Raw genomic sequence first — 18005 nt, forward strand, 5'->3', positions numbered from 1 at the left:
GATTACGTATTACATTTCCAATAAAAAGCTTTTTAAAAACCCCAGAGTTCTTTCATTAGCATTGTAGAAATTGCTTCTAGAATTCAGTTGCCAAAAAATTTTTTCTCTGAAAAATAATGTGCATGCTTGCTCTACAAAACAATGAGAACCGTATAATCTAACATTTCACTTTTTAAAATTAGTTGACAGTAGATCAGAGCCAAATTTAGTGCTCCAGTGGAAAAACCAGCTCATCTCAGACTTCCGGTCTACACAGCTTCTTTTAATTGGCTGTGTGTGTGCATGTGTGTGTGTTTTAAACTCTCTCTCTAGGTGTTTTCATATTGTAAGTTTCCTCTGGGGAAGTAGGTGGGAAAATCTTTAGAAGTTTCATCAGATAGAAGAAAAAGATTTTGCAACAGAGCATGGCATAGTGGTGAAGAGCAAGGACTCTTGAGACACTAGCCATGTGAATTTGGACATATTACTCTCTGTGCTTCAGTTTTGTGTTCCAAAGAGAGAGACAAATAATGATACCAACTTCATATGGTTGTTGTACAGGTTAAATGAGGGCACAGAAGAGTGCCTGGCACATATATGAATGTTAGCTATTATTACTCGGAAGATCTGATACCAAAATCCTTCACAAAGAACTGCAAAGATCTGAGTAACTTAGAAGCAAGGACATCTGAGAGTAGGATAGATGCTCCTGGATAATTTGAAAAAGCAGCAATAACCATATACATTTCTTTCTTCAGTAGAACATAATTTCACTTACATGACACAAAATATTATGTAACAGGCAACATTTTAAATTAACAACAAAAATCCTTACCTTCATGTTTACTCTTTGTAGAAAGAACTGGGTGTAGCTGAAAAAGTCAGAATTTCTATTTTCTGACCTTCTGTGGAAAGGCAGACCTAAAGAATCAAAATATAATCCGAAGTTATAAAGAATGCCAACATACTTCCAGTTAAATATGGTGGCTTGAAACATGCCTTAATTGATACTCCCTCCTAAAGCCCTAACATGACAGTAAAGGAATAAAGAACAAAAGAGGAGAAAATTATGGACAAAAAATGTGCAGGCTTTGAAAGATGTATGGAGGTAAACGGCTTAAGCGAGTGGAGGGAGCTGACCTGAGAGCTTGCAGTGAGACACTTGAGGAGCCGGCCGAGTCCTGAGGGGTCTGGCACCGCTGGGGGGCACTGTGTTCTGTGAAAGGTGGGGAGAGGTATCAGGTGAAAAGAAGGAGAATGGTGGGAGTCTCAAACAGGAGCAAGAGACCTTCCCTCCCCCCACCTTCCAGACCTTCCTTTCCCACAGCAAGAGTCTAGAAGTTCATTCCCTGGAAAAAGTGAGCCAGAGAAGATCTAGACTCAAATAGCAGTCCAAGAGGAGGGCAGAGGTAATGCTGAACACTGTAGGATCGAGTTACAATCTACCTTCAGAATCACAAGGCCCCTGGCTGCCTCCTGCTTGGTTTTGACATGGCTCTCAGCGAGGCATCTGTCCCCACCCCCCCTCCGAGGAGTCTGGAAGATCCCTTTCCGGAGAAACTAAATCACCCCAGACAAAAGACCAGCACACGGTAATATTTGGGTGTGAGGAGAGATGGAGATTTACCAAATGACAAAGCTGGCCTCCCACCCAATCAACCTACCCCCAAAGCCACCAGTCCACCAGCTCCACCCTCGTGGTCCCCTAGAGCTCCCAGGGTCTCCCTGTAGAATATGAACAGACTACTTTGAGTCACAGACATTTTCGGAAAGTCCCCACACAACAGAGATCAAAACAAACAAGGTAACTCAGAAAACAGACAATTCAGGAAGTAGTAGGAAAAATTAAAATTAATTTTGCCAGAAAAGTAAGGCAAAGTACTACATCCATGAAACAAGAATGTGTTGCAATAAAAAGGAATCATCTGAGAACAAGGGATGACACTGAGAAAAACTCTGACAGCTGACATTACACATGCAATACAAGGTTTAAAAGATAGGCAAGGAACTCTTAGAGCTGAATAAACAGCTAAGGAGATAGAAAAGATAGAGGATCAATTCAACTAATCTAATATCTGATTAATGCCAGAAAGAAGGGAGAAATAGAGGGGAGAAAATTATTAAAGAAACCATACGATAAACTTACTGCTTTGTTTGCCACAATGTGAGTTGGATTTTCTTCCGTGTGCAGTAGAAGGATTCTCAGATGGTCCTCCAAGGAGCATTCCAGGAAGATGAGGACTCAGAAATGCTCCCCGGAATGGACGACATAGAGGTTACTGGTTACCTTGGAGAGACACTTTTGGCAGAGCAGTGTGGGCAGAAGCCAGAGTGGAGAAGTCTGAAGAACAAATGGAAAGATAAGAAATGGAGATAATTCATGAGCCCACAATTCTTTCAGTTTTTCAGTGAAGAGGGGAGGAATCAACTGATAGCTCTAAGGATTAAGGGCAGATTCTTTTTTTAAAGGTAAGAGACACTAGAACATGCTTGTGTGCTGATAAAAAAAAAATAGTAAATAGAAAGTAAAAGTGACTTGAAATAGCAATTGTATTCCTGTCTCTTAGGTAAACAAAAGACTACATTTATAATTAATAAATCAATAGAAAATGGAGAAGAAAATTAATTCTGTACTTCAGGTGGCCCAAACACCTTTGACCTCAATGATGGGAATGATTTAAATTCAAAGGATTAGAGGAGGTGGGGAGAATATGTTTTTTTGGTTGTTTTTTTCTTTCAAGTACCCATCTCAATTCTCCATGATTGTACGTAGATTATATAATCTATTCTGGTCATTAACGAACTTTCTAGAGAAAGTTTCAGCTCTTCGCCCGCAGTTTTTCAATGATTTCTTGTGTCACTACTACACTGGTTTGATTAGACCATTAAGGTCAGTACCTTTATTATCCACTTGCTCAACAAGGAATTCAGCGCTGACAAATGGCCTTGTGGATGCACAGGTGTCGGCAGTGTTAGGGAGTCTGTCCCTCACGGTGCTCAGTGGAGGGACGCACTGGGTACAGGGTTAGACCCGCCCATCCACGGTGCCCACACACGAAAGGTGTGTCCCGCAGCCACGGCACAGCATGGCCCTCAGGACAAGACAGAGTGACCCAGAAAACACCACCACGGGGAAGGGTGGGCCCCAGCACTGCCGACACCTCCAGGACGTGCCGTCGCTTGGTGATCCAGGAGCCCCCTCACAGAAGCAGGGGCCGCCGGCGTTGCTTCTTCAGCTTGGGGTGATTCCAACAATCCGAAGTCTTCTTCCAGAAGTTACTGTCCTAGTCATTCTACCAAACTCTACAACAGACCTTCTGGGGAGTCTGCGGGAAGAGCAGAACATGTTACCAGCACACCGGCCAACCAAAGGGCCAAGGGCACTGCTAAATTACACAGCTATCATCTTGGTCTCCCCTGCACCAGCACCAGCTGGCAGGTGCCATCCAGATACCCCTGGGAAGCAACATCACGACCCCCAAGGGGACGTCTCGGCCCCGTGAAACCCAGGCGCCGTGGGGTCAGATGCAAGAGGAGGAGGTTGGGGACAGTGCTGAGACCTGGCCCTGCCAAACTGTAGTTTGGAAATTAAAGCCACATTAGACTGGGGGGTGGTGGAGCTTCCAGGAGGCCTAATTTACTCCCTGGTAGCGGCTGCTTCACGGCAGAATCTGACTCAACTTCAATCAAGAATCTGCTGTGATGAATGTTCTCTCTGTATGAAATATCTGCTATTTCAAAAGCCATCAAGGGGAAATATATGAAGAGTAAAAGGGGCAGCAACGAACAAGAAGCACTTCCCAGTCACAGAGGATGCTTCTACCCAAGAAATAATTTTATTCTATTTTTGCAAATGCAAATAAGAATGGAAATTTAACACGGTCATTTCCACCATGGAGCAGGCTTTTGTAATTGCTGCCAAGTTCTACAAGAATCATAAATGCCTCACATTCATGCCCGTGCTGAGGTTGGATCCTTACGTTTCCTCGCAGTAGGGCCGGAACTGGGAATCTGCTGCTTTTCTCTCAGCTAGAATCCAACCATTTTACAGCTTTCATTAAAAAAAAATAAAACATTTTTAAAAATTTTAAAAAATAAAGGTGCAGCAGGCTAATTAAGCCTGGATTTAGGATCTGGCTAGAGATTTGGGGTTGTACTTTTTCAATAAGTGATGAGCCAGTGTATTAAAGGGGAGAGACTCCCGGAGAGCAGTGATTTTTAGTCCTGCTGGTGCTTTGTGTTCTTAGGCCACTCACTTACCCTCTCTGGGCCTCAGCTTCCTCCTTTGGGAAGTTGGACGGGAGAATCTCTGAGGCTCCTTCCAAATCTCACATCCTGTGATTCTACAAGTTGGTGCAACTAAAATCGGTCGCCCCTTGTGGCCTATAAAGGAAGAACATGCCCTACAGCTTTCTGGTTTTCTGAATAGACATTCATAAAGTAGAATGGAATCCGCCCGAGTAGACCCGTAAATACCACCTCGGGCAGAGTGAAGGACGAAATCGGTATGCAGGAGCCTGACTTGCTGCAAAGACAGGAAGCTGCTCACCACCATGTACCTGCCTTTGTTTGTGGAGCAACATACCTTGCTTAGCTTCCAAGGCAGTTCTTTGTTCTGGGCTTTACCTGAAATCAGAAGATAAGTTATTTTCCTACAAATTCATACATGCTGCCCAGAAACTAAAGGGCTTTCCAGAATGTTTAAGAATATTTTGGGTTTGTCATTCCTTTTTTGATATCATGGCCCCTCAAAACTTTATCCGCTGCCCATTATGTATTTTCTTCAAGCCCGAGATTGAACAGTCAAGAACTTACAAAAAAATTTCCCCTGATAACTTTGAGAAACAATTTACATAAGTTGTATTCATTTAAAGTGCACATTTTGATGAGCTTTGACAGTTGCATCCACCTGTGAAACTACCGTCACAATCAAAATACAGAACATTTCCCTCCACAAAAAGGTCCCTTGTACCTTTTGCAGACCACAGGCAAGCACTGACCTGCCTTGTGTAACTGTAATAGATTAGTCTGCATTGTCCAGAATTTTACATAACCAGAATGTACAGTATGTCGTCTTGTGTCTGGCTTCCTTCATTCAGCATAATGAGATTCATTTATGTTATTGCATGTATCATTTTGTTCCTTTTGATTGCTCAATAGTAATCCATTGTATGGATGTACAACATTTTGTTTATTCTTTCATCTATTAATGGGCATTTGGGTTGTTTCCAGTTTGTGGTTTGGGGGAATAAAGCTTCCTGTACAAGTCTTTGTGCAGACATGTTTTTATTTCTCTTGAGTAAGTAGCTAGGAGTAGAATGGCTGGATCATATGGTAGGTCCATGTTTAAAGAAAGGTCTTAATTTTTTGAGACAATAAATGACTTGCAGGCCCACCTTTGCCCTCAGATGATAGAAATCTTAGAGTTTCTTTCGAAGCAATGATTCTTAACCCTGTTCTCTTAATGTACTGAATATTCTAGAGATGGAAGAAGAGGTTGGAAGGAGTTATAGGCCATTTCCCTCATTTGCAGAGGAGGAAACGGGGGCCTGGGGAGATGAGGAGCCTGTCAAAAGCAGAGTTGCAGGTCACACGTGTGTGAAGAACGCTGAATGGCAAACACAGGTGTGTGGAATTGTGTGCAATTGTTCATGGAAGGAAATGTCAGGAAGAACTGCATAGTCCCAAGATGTGGCTCATATTGTCAGAGTCTGAAAAGATCCAGTCATCATTTATAGTGGATGACATACCTTTTGGTTTTTTTTAACATCTTTATTGGAGTATAATTGCTTTACAATGTGTGTTAGTTTCTGCTGTATAACAAAGTGAATCAGTTATACATATACATATGTCCCCATATCTCTTCCCTCTTGCATCTCCCTCCCTCCCACCCTCCCAATCCCACCCCTCTAGGTGGTCACAAAGCACCAAGCTGATCTCCCTGTGCTATGCGGCTGCTTCCCACTAGCTATCTATTTTACATTTGGTAGTGTATATATGTCCATGCCACTCTCTCACTTCGTCCCAGCTTACCCTTCCCCCTCCCCGTATCCTCAAGTCCATTCTCTAGTAGGTCTGCGTCTTTATTCCCGAGGTTCCTTAAAAAACTAAAAATAGAACTACCATACGACCTAGCAATCCCACTACTGGGCATATACCCTGAGAAACCATAATTCAAAAAGAGTCATGTACCAAAATGTTCACTGCAGCTCTATTTACAATAGCCAGGACATGGAAGCAACCTAAGTGTCCATCAACAGATGAATGGATGACATACCTTTTCTACCTAGAATCTGGTGGGGAAAAAGATCGTTTTTAGCATGAGCTTCTGACCAAACCCTAGAAGCCCCTGGGACTTAACAGATGTGCAGAGAAGGCCACTTCTCCCACGCCAGCACTGCCCACCAAAGGGCTGGGCCCTGCTGAATTGGAGCAAATCAACACCTCTATGGGCACAATTTTACACCTTTGCCAGATGCAAAACCACTAGTAATGAACTTCGCTTGAATTCATTCAAGGGGAATCCAGTGTGGAAATATTTTTTCTCTTTTTCATTCTTGTTTGCAATAAAAATGGAATAAAACCATTAACTGACCACATCTCTTTCTTAATCCAAAACATAAGGCTAACAAAATTCTAATTTAAAAGATCAGTTCATGTCTGCTTTCTGTTGTCACTTGGAGGGATATTTGTAAAATCATCTTTAGCAGTAACAACAAATCATTTTAGATGAGATGCCACTGGATGTATAACATTTTAAGTATTGTAATCAGGTAGATCAGGAAGTGCCTATTTCACGGAAAAAAAACAGGTCATTTGCAAGTACTTGACCATAACCCAACAACAAATAAAATTACTTTCATTCCTCCCAGAAAAAAACTTTGAGAAGAGAATTTGTGATATGAAAAGAATATATTGGTCAAGTCTTTCTTGCTATGACTGTTTTTCTTGATACACAAAGTGAAAAGAATTGGAATGAAATTCAAAAAATTCTTTGACCCAAATAATAAAGAGGGAGAAATAACAGCTTATTGAAAAGTGTTATCTTTACCACATTTACAAATTCGTGAGTTTTCTCAAAGGGAGCCTAGGCTCTGCAAAGAAAACAAAAGCCCCCATCATCACGTAGCTGGTTTCAGAGCTGGAAGATTAAGTTGATTCTCAAAAGCATTTCTAAGGTTTTCATGCTGCTCCATGCTGCGTGTTTTTAAGGAATTCTACATATCCTGGCTCTGGAGAGCTGCTGCCAGCTCCCAGTCTGCAACAAAAACTGTCTCAGTGTTTAGACAAGGCAGAATCAAAATCTTCATTTTGAAATCTGTGGATCCCAGCAAGGCTGAAGTGGAAGGAGTTCTTTACTAGAGAACATGTCTGGGGAAAGGCTAAGAAGGTTCTCTAGGTGGAGGAATGAGGGGGTGTCATCACCTTTGTTACTACTGACCCCGCATTTGACCCCGACTCCAGCAAACCCAACCCCGGGACTCTTTCCAGGGGGATGAGACAGGAACAGGAGTGCTCTGTAGTAAGAGTACTAAGCTTCCAGAACCCCAAGGCCTGATTTTCCAAAAACCTGTCCCCGAGGCTCCTCTAAGTCCACATGAATGAGTCTATCCGGCACAAGTGGGAAGCTGTATTTGGAGTGTTGTTCAGTCACTGCATGTAACTTCCTTGTATGCATTTCCCCCGTTATGTATAAAGTAGGCATCTCAGGAATCACAGCATTAGATGGGAGCTGAGAATACTGTATGGATTCTTAGCTTTGTTTTTTCACTCCAAAGTTACAGCACAGTCTTGTGATCAGATGATAAAATCAGGCAACAGAAAGGACTGAATGAGTCACGGTCAGTAATTTAGGAATCTTCCTGAGGACCCTGCCCTGGAGACTCTAGCAATAGCCACCAAGCTCCAACCTTGTTACAGCCTCTTAAGTGAGCAGTCACTCCATTTTTTAGATTATCTTTCTGCCTCTTTTTCTCTCGTTGTTGAGGTTGGCAAAGAAAAACATGTCTCTTAGAGAAAAAAAGGAGTCAAGCCCATCTGAGTTCAAACTAGATTCCACTCTTTGCTAGTTATATGGCGTTGGGTGACCACTGGTTTCCTGGGGTCCCTGGGTGCTACTCTGTGAAGCAGAGCCACTACTGCCCTTCCCAGGGCTGTTTTAAGGACCAAATGACCTGACATGTCCAGGGCCCAATACACACTCTGTGGTTAATAAAAGTTCTTACTCTCCTCCCCTGAAGCTATTGCTCTTTCAAACAGAATGCAGTCAATTAAAACTAGAATTATAGGTTTGAGACATCTTGGTTTGACAATCAAATCATTAGCCAAAAGGAGAGTTTGGACCTTGTTTCTCTTTGTTGGGGTCCAAGCTGGTATTTAGCAGGCATTGGCTGAGGAAGCAGGCTACATTAAGTCCTGTGATGAGCCTTATTCAAAGGAGAGTTTCATCCAACTTTCAGTTCAGGTGGCTAAGCGCCATCTAAGTTGGGAGAATTAAAGCAATGGTGATTGGTGACTGCATTCTAACCTGGCATACGTGGCTTAAAGGTTAACTTAGTAGCCAGTGGAGGAAAAGGAGAATTACATGGTGCATCCTCCCCAGGGGCCAATCTTTGGCAGGACTCTTGGGGAAAAATTTTGTCTTGACAAAGTCTCTTTCAATCATTCAGTCTTCACCTTGGAGGAAAGCCTTGTATCTTCCTCACTGGTGATGGTAAAAGTAGATCCTGACACCTAAAACAGATGTGATCGTCCAAAAGATGTGACAAATGAAAGCATGCCCACAGTTATGAACCTAGCACAGTACATATGCTATTATTTACTTTTGTTGAGCTCTTCCTCATGATAGTTCAACAGTCAGAGCAAGAAGCTTGTTATCAGCTCTGAGATATGGAGAGATATGAGATATGGAGAAAAAAAATCTATGTCAATGACATAAGATTACTGGCCACTATTCTAACCAATGTGCCATGACAGATAAGCAGAGCTAACAGACAAAAGAGGAAAGCTAATTTTATCACTTCACTGGGGTTACCTTGTTTTCTTAAATGCTCTATAATATCAAGCAATCACATGTTTAAGTTTTGCTATTGTTAATATATGGGTTGACTATAGAGAAAAAAAGATTCTCTGAATTATTCAACAGAATGAACTTTGCAACTAATAAATGAAGACAGTTACTAACATAGACCAATGGCTAGCCTTAGACGTACAGGTTAAAAAAAACCTGCAAAATTATGATGACATATCCTTTATTTTTCTGTAGCTATTCTAATTCTTGCCAAACTCAAAAAAAGATTTGAAGTAGCTTACTATAAAAATATTACCGGGACTTCCCTGGTGGTGCAGTGGTTAAGAATCAGTCTGCCGATGCAGGGGACACAGGTTCCACCCCTGGCCCGGGAAGACCCCACATACCGCGGAGCAACTAACCCCATGCACCACAACTACTGAGCCTGCAATCTAGAGCCCACGAGCCACAACTACTGAGTCCACACGCTGCAACTACTGAAGCCCGCATGCCTAGAGTCCATGCTCTGCAACAACAGAAGCCACCGCAATGAGAAGGCTGCGCACCACAACAAAGAGTAGCCCCTGTTCGCCACAACTAGAGAAAAGCCTGTGCAGCAATGAAGACCCAACGCAGCCTCCCCCCTCCAAAAAAAAAAATATATATATATACCTATATATATATGAGTACCATCAGGCCAGTATAACAAAATCAAACTACTGAGCAAAAAAACAGGAACAGGAACAAATAAATAAGGGCCAAAAGGAAGAAAAAAACCTAGAATTCTAAGAACACCTATCTGAGGAACCCTACAGCAATTAAGCCCAAAATCTGGTCTTGAGCTTCCTAGCAGCCAGGGTGATAAGGGAATAATGGATGTATGTAGTTGTCAATGCCTAGAAATAAGCAGCACAGGTCAAAAGAACAAATTTTTTTAGTCTTAATCTCTGAAAATAATTTGTGAGCGCTCTTTTCTTAAAAGGGGAATTGGGTAAGATAGTGAAAAAAAAAAGTCCTGACAGCTCCTTGGCATAACATGCAAAAATGCTCTCCGTGTACATGAACTACGATCTACCTTGCAGGAACACTATGGAAATAAGTAAGGCTTCACCATTTTAACACAAATTAGGCCCTCGTAGTCGGAATCCCGGCATCCTCAGGCAACCAGAATGTGGCCTTGAGTTTGGACATGAGGAAGATCATTTCCTGGATAATAAGGAGAAGAGATGTCACAAAGAATTTTAGTTTGTATCCATGAACTCTCCTGGAGCTGGATCCTACTGATTTAATATAAAATTAAATGAGAGCTATCAATTGGATTGTCTGGTGTCACCTGCTAGTTCTTCTCTAGTTTACTTTGGACCTTTCCTCATGGGCTCTTTTCTAATTCCGTTTTCTCTGCATACCCTTTTACATGTCAGGGCTTTCCAGGGCTCCGGTCCTGTAATCCTCACCCTCTGTTTGATTTCATCTACTCATGGCTTCACCAATAGCCTGTTTTCTGGTAACTTTCAAATTCATTTCTTCAGCCTACACTTCTCTCCCAAGCTTCAGATCCATGAGGCTTCTGGAAGAGTACCTCAAACTCACCAGATCCAAACGGAATTTATCTTTCTTCAAACCCAATCTGGAAACCTAGAAGTCCTCGACAGTTACCAAGTCCTGCAATGTCTACTGCTAGTATATACATTTTCCCAGGCCACAACTAGAGTGTGCAAAGAATATAATTTTGTTCTAAAATACATTCTGCAGAGCAGCAGAAATTGTTTTTGTCAATTCAGCATAAACTCAGCCAATCAGAGTTTCCCTTCTACCATCTCCTCCCTGCAGTTACAATTAAGTTTCACCTCGTATCAAGCGCCTGGGGGGACTTGGAGAGTATGGGTCTTTGCTCTTTATCCACTTCTGTTGATGCTGCATTTGCTTACATGGCTGGTTCCCTCTGGCTCTCGTCACTGGCATGTTTCTGTACCAGCATCCACTGAGATGTCCATCTGGTCATTGGTGCCAGATCCACCAGGTGACCCTCTGTCCCGATTCACTGGCTCCTTTGCCAGTGGCTTCTGTGCCTGCTAGAGAGGGTGAGGCAGGGGAACTTCTCAGCTGCTTCCCTATGCCACCCTGGACCCCCAGGAAACTTCCAGGCAAAACTTGGAAACTGAGGCAGAGCTGTCTTCTGCACTTTGATCCTCCATCCTCTCTGGGGACTCACTTATTTGTCCCCCGAACTCTCATCTCAGGCAGTGTTGGCAGGAGGGGCAGTGCTCGGGGCTCCTTCTTGGTGATACCTGCTGCCCTCTCATTGTCCTGTTTCCCTTCCATTCCTCTTCCTTGACATGACGAGGGAGGGTCTTTTTAAAAAAAACCTCATTTGAGGGGAGAAATTCAAAAGTAGGGACTTGCCTCTCTCATTACTACAGTAACAACCCAATCCTGAGGGCCAGGGAAGAGGATGTTTTTGCTGTTGCCTGAATTGCTGACAGTGCAGGGGAGGGAAAGGAACAATAAATGTCAGGAAAGAAAGAGAAACTAAAAATTTCAAAATAGCACCCCAACACACATCTCTTGAACATCTCATATTTAGTTCAGCTGTTTTTGCATCACTTCCTTTTTTTTTTTTTTTTTTGTCTCTTACCTGGATTGCTACAATTGGAAACAAACAAAAAACCACCCTGACCCTGAATCTGGTCTTGCAGAACCTTTCTTTAACCCATTCTTTTCCCCAGCTTTACTGAGATATAATTGACATGTAACATTGCGTGAGTTTAAGGTGTACAACGTGATGATTGGATACATGTATATGTTGTGAAATGATCACCAGGATAGGTTAGTTAACACCTCCATCACCTCCCATAGTCTTGAACTCATTCTTGATACTGTGGCCAGAGTAACTTACTTTTTCTAAAATGTAAATCCAGTCCTACTACTTCCCTCCCCTGAGGTTTCAGTGGCTTTCCGCTCCCTTTAGGAAGAGTCAGAACTGCTGAGAACACAAGACAGGGTCCCATCTGGAATCTGTCCACCGTTGTCTGCTCTGATGCTCCAAGCTAAGCCACTGGGCATTAAACTGAATTTGAGCACGTCTCTCTGTTCTTGTGATGAGCCTTTCTCCTCGGCTCTCCATCCGTTCACCTGATCTTCAAAGAGGACTGCTATTCATCTTTTACATTCAAATGCCACCTCCTCAATGACACTATCTCCCCTCTCTGTATATTCCCCAGAAGGTATGACTCCTTTCATGATAAGGTTAATGTCTTATGGTACTTATTGGCTAACATACATGCTTCTTCCTTCACTACAGTATAAGCTTCTTGAGGGTAGGGACTCTGTCTTATCATCTTTGTATTTCCAGGGCCCAGCACAGTCCCTTGTGAACATTGCAGGTGCTCAAAAAATCTTTCACTGAATGAACAGCCAAATATGGCAGGGGATGGACCAGAAGCAAAGCCACCCCACCATTAAGGTGACAAAAGGCTCCTGGCATAAGAGGGAGACAGTAGCTGGATACACCACAGTTTAAGCATCTCCTTTCCTTTTTAAACTTATGTCCTTCTTCCCCACTTTGAAGGCTATAAAGCACAGCATTTTGGGTTTTAAACTGTCCTACACACCCTTGGGGGTCCTCCAGGCATCCCCAGATGGTGGCCCTGTACAGTGGTTGGTGGACCAAGTCACTAAGCAAAGGTAAACATTTACACTAAGCATCTTCTCTTTTCTAAGACAGTAAGCGTGTTCAGTCATGCAGCACATTTACTGAGTGATGACTACATCCAAAGCATGTTGCTGGTTGCTGCGTGTAGTGTAATTTAGAAAGATTTTCATCAAGATCAGTTAAAAATTTTTTGGAGTTTTAGTTTTTAGGAAAAGTTATTTATCCAGAGTTCATTCTGACTCCCCGGGGACACGAGAGGGACTATGGAACATTTGACTTGATTAACTGAGTATTAATCAATCTTGAATATCCCTAATACTTGAAAAAGTAGCATCAAGGTCAGAAAGAAGGGGATAGAACAAAAAGTAAGAAAAAAATATGGAAATGCTTAAATAAACTATCATCCATCCACAAAATGTAATAGTCTGAAGAAGCTAAAAAGCATGAGGTAGGTCTATGTGTACCAACTTGCACAGATCTTCCCAAGAGATTAGGTAAAAAATAGCAAATTTATAACAAGACATACCATTTGATGAAATTTATGTACTCCCTCCCCTCCAAACAACTAGTTATTTCTATAAGCACATATATGTTGTATATAAATGCATATAAAAATGCTGGAGGGACATACATGGAACAGATTACACTAGTAATTTCTAGGGCTGGAACTGAAAGATCAAGGGTGACATTTGTTTATCTGTATTTTTAAAGACATTTGAAAAAGGAAAGCATATATGAACCACTTGCATAATTAAAATGAAAATAAAGGGGTTTTTTTTTCTAAAAAAGGAGAGAAGCAGGGAGATAAGCATTCAAAGACATAATACCTTTGTGAAATGGAAAACGAACGATTTTTCTCATTAAGTGATAGATTGTTAAATATCGTGAGTTGATAAATTTTTGTACCTGCCTTCTTACAAAAGGTCTGCCGTTCATAGTTCAGACACGATGGAGTGGGAAGGGAACACGATTAGCGGGCAGAGCACCTGTGTTCTACTCTTCCTTCTGCCTCTTACTTGGCCCATCACTTAATCTTGCTGAATCTCAGACTCTACAAAATCTATAAAATGGGGATAACAATAACACTTAGGTCATGACATTGCCGTGAAAATTTGTTGTGAGCTGTTGTGAGATGGCCATGTGCCATAGACATTCTGTTTTATACTATTATATAGAACATGGGATTTTAATGCACAGAATATATTCTAAAATAAAGGCTCTGCCAAAGGAGACCAAGATTAATCACTACATAAGAAAAATATGAACAAAGGTGGTTGAAAAGTTAGAGTTTATTTGACAATTCACAAGTGATTTGCAAGTTTTATGGATTAGTTGGAGCCAAATTTGAAAACCAGTAGCTCCTCTTTTCTTCCTGGAAGTCTAACATGCTCTAATTTGTTGCCCAAGTAGTGCAAGCCGTGTCTACTCAAGGAATTCAAGCTAATTTTAACTTAAACTAGAAATAAAAATCAAATATACCATACAGCATTCTAAAACCAAATACAGAGAGTATTTTGTGGTTGTTGTCCTTGTTTGAGATAATTTCTACCAGAGATAATTTGTATACAGTTATCTGTTTATGAATCAGTATGAAAAAAAGAGTAAGGATCATTTAAGATAACAGAAATGTTAACTCTCAAAACTTTCTATAGCAATGCAAACACAAACGCCATCTGCTCCTAGTGGTGAATTTAGTATCAAAATAACACATTTAAAAAGTTACATGTAATACACTTAAGCCTCTAGAACTTGACTTTGAGGGGAGGCAGCTGAGCCACAGAAAGATAATAAGCCAAGTTCTACTAGGAAACAGTGACCCTCATCCCTGTAACCTTTTAGAAATGACAGCCACCTGGAAAACCAATATATTAACAGAAAGAATGGTATGTAACATTTAATTTAATAAGTCAATAAGAAAAGTGAAGTTATTTTCATAAACAGCATTTGAGACTGGGTTTACAGAAGACAGACATTATCTTACGTAGACCCTACTTCTGTTATTTTGTTTCAGTTGCACAGTATTGAGAAAGTCCTGATTCACATTAAGAAATGGGAGCAGTTCTTTAACAGCTCACCTTGAAACACCAAGGCGCTCTTCATGAAGTTTATCAGAGATGGCTTTAGTCTGGCATCTGCACAAAAAGAGTTAACCTGGTACTGATGTTTGCTGGATTGCAGTATGTTAAAATGTTATAAACTGCATATCTGAGTTTGTTGGCTTTTAATTTTTTATGTTCAAATATATTTATCAAATATTAATGAAGAGTCTCAACAGAACACAGCTGGAATATCATGGCCTCAAGACATGAGTTGATTTGTTGATTTATTTATTCGCGTGTGAAATCTGGCAACTCTGCGCTTCCACGAGTCCCTCACTCTGTCTACTCACTGCTCTCGGTCATTCCTTCTGTCTCTTTCACAAGCTCTTGTCTTGTACCTGGCTCAAAGTGACATTTTCATCTTGCAATCTCCCCATTTCTCATGCTCTCAATTACAATTATCAATGCATATGCTGACAATTCCCAAATATCTATCTCCAGCTCATGTTTTTCTCCTAAGCTCCAACTAGAACTACATTTCTACTTGGATATTCCATAGGCATCTTAAACTCAAAACAGATCTAACCCATCATTCATCTTGCTTTGTCTTGCCGCCACCAGAACGAACCCTTTCCCCATGTTGAATTCACTGTCTGAGTAAATGGGATGGTAACACCTGGCTGTCCAACTCAAGAGATCTAGGAATCATCCTACATTCTTCTCTTTTCTTTGCCATCTACTGATTCCACCAAGAAGCCCCACTCATTCTACCTCCCCAATACTCTCTGAATCCATTTCACCTTTTCCATCCCAGTACAACCACCATAAAGCAGCCTCTCAACAGGGACTACTATGATTTGCAGAACTAACTAGACTTTTAAACCATATATTTTAACACTATATCACTTCTTTACAAAAAAAAAAATCCTTCAATATCTCTAGATTTTCTTCAGAATAAAACCCAAATCTTTTATATGACTTACAAAGTCTTTCCTGATCTACCCTTCGCCTACTCCTCCATCACCATCTTTTGCCATATACTTTTCCCTAACACTCTGTGTGTCAGTGTACTAACCCATTCTAACCTTCTAAATGTCTCAATGCTTTCATCCCTCTAAGCCTTTACACATGACACATTCTCTGCAATTCTCTCACACCCCTTCAACTAGCTAGCTCTTACTCCCTCACCCAAACTCAGCTAGGTATCATCTCTTCTGGAAAAGATTTCTTGACTCTTCTTCCCTCTGGGCTCCCTCATGCTAGTCCTCTTGATCAGAGTACTTATGCACTGTAAACTGTCTGTGTCCTGCACTGAAGTATGAGCTTCTCTCTTGTGTCTCTATTCTTGGGATATACCAGGTGCTCAACAAATATTTTAGGTAAGAGAATAGAAGGCATGACTTAAGAGACCAATGGATCACTTACAGACCTATTAACAAAATACTAACCCCACAACTGTGATTTCCCAATGAGAAGGCAACTTGCTCTATGAGTCTTTTTAATTAATTCAATTCAAACCCAACCCTTCCTTAAAAAGTTAAACATAGAATTACCATATGATCCAGCAATTCCACTCCTAGGTATATATTCAAAGAAATGAAAGTAGGACTCAAATCTTTGTATATGAATGTTCACTGCAGAATTATTCACAATAGCCAAAAGGTGGAAATGACCCAAATGTCCATCAATAGATAAATGGATAAACAAAATGTGGTATATCCATACAATGGAATATTCAACATCGAAAGAGAATGAAATTCTGACATAAGCCACAACATGGATAAACCTTGAAAACATTATGCTAAGTGAAATATGCCAAATACAAAAAGACAAATATTATATGATTCCATTTAATTGAGGGCTACCACCCATCTAAAGAACCTAGGGCCATGAGTCACTTCTGTAAATGATCTAATGGCCTGATCAGTCACAGAGGCCTTAACTTCTGTGGAAACAGAATTGACCACAAAGTTACCTAGTACTGACTGCAAAACCCACATCCTGCTGAACTATTATTTAGTGTTGGAGGATGAGTTTTACAGGTTTACAACTTATTTCATCAGGGAACTTAAGAGATAAATTGTCTTCCCAAGGCCTTTATAAACAGTTTGCTACTTAAATTTTATAGACTGAAATTCTGCATATGAAACGTACTTTCCTTGGATTATCTGAAGCCTGTAAGTTTAAAAAAACTGGGGAGTAAAACATATTGCATAAACATAACACCTGCAAACAAAGTATGACTTGCAACTGAATGATGACAAGCATTGTAAACCCTAAAGGAGCCTGAAGGAAGAAGTTCAAGAAGAGCAAATATAAAATATATAGTTAAGAAGTATCCTAACAGACATATTCTAGACAGGCAAGCTCAAGGGAAAAACGGTACCAGCAACATGAGTAAGATGTCCACCTTCTGACAGTGGACTGGATGACCAGACTGACTGCTGTGGGAACATAGCAGGTGCAATCATTTGAGCCTTTTTCCCTCATCCCCCCTCCAAAGGAAAACCCCTGGCAGGGACCCTATACGTAGAAATGAAATGTCAAACAGTTAGTACAGTGCCTGTCACATAGCAGATATTCAACAAACACCCATTTCTATTCCATTTTATACTGAAGTTGTTGAGAAAGCATTTGCTTCAAGTACGTCTGCTTTCTAGCCCTGTTTTCTGAAACAGTCATTCCACTTAAGGTATAACAATCAAATAAGTCATATACACAAGTCATATAGATATGACTTACTATATATATATATATGCATATATAGTAACATAGTTATAAAACACAGATAACAAGATAAAATCATGAATGTAGTTAGAAAAAATACCCACAAATTTTTCTATATTACAGAAATGGGCTTAATTTTGGCGGGCACCCATTGTCATCTTAATTTGGTTTTATTAGGAGAAAACAGAGCAACATTTCTGTCCCTGGGCAGATCTGACGTGAAAATAATTGACAAAAGTAGGTCAGAATCCCATGGAATGGTGAGGTCTGAATGCTAGGTGTCTTATATTAGGTTATAAATCCTGACAGACAATAATGACAGGATCTTCTGAAAGCCTTTGAAATTCACTAGGGCAGTCCCAACTTGTTTAGTTAAAAGCAGCAGCAAGGTAGGAAATAGAACTTCCTGTGACTCTGGCTACCCTGATGTGTCTTAGATAAAAACTGAAGTCATCACGATCCTACTCTTTTTGCTGGCTTTGTTTTCACAAAAAAATATCCTCTCCTTACCCACATACACTTCTGGTAGCCTTTGGAATGTGTCCTTTAATCTAAAAGATAAAAAGCGTACTTAAAGAGATCAACGAATTGACTAGAA

This window comes from Globicephala melas, chromosome 3 (genome assembly GCF_963455315.2).
Source record: "Globicephala melas chromosome 3, mGloMel1.2, whole genome shotgun sequence".
In the NCBI taxonomy this organism is placed as follows: domain Eukaryota; kingdom Metazoa; phylum Chordata; class Mammalia; order Artiodactyla; family Delphinidae; genus Globicephala; species Globicephala melas.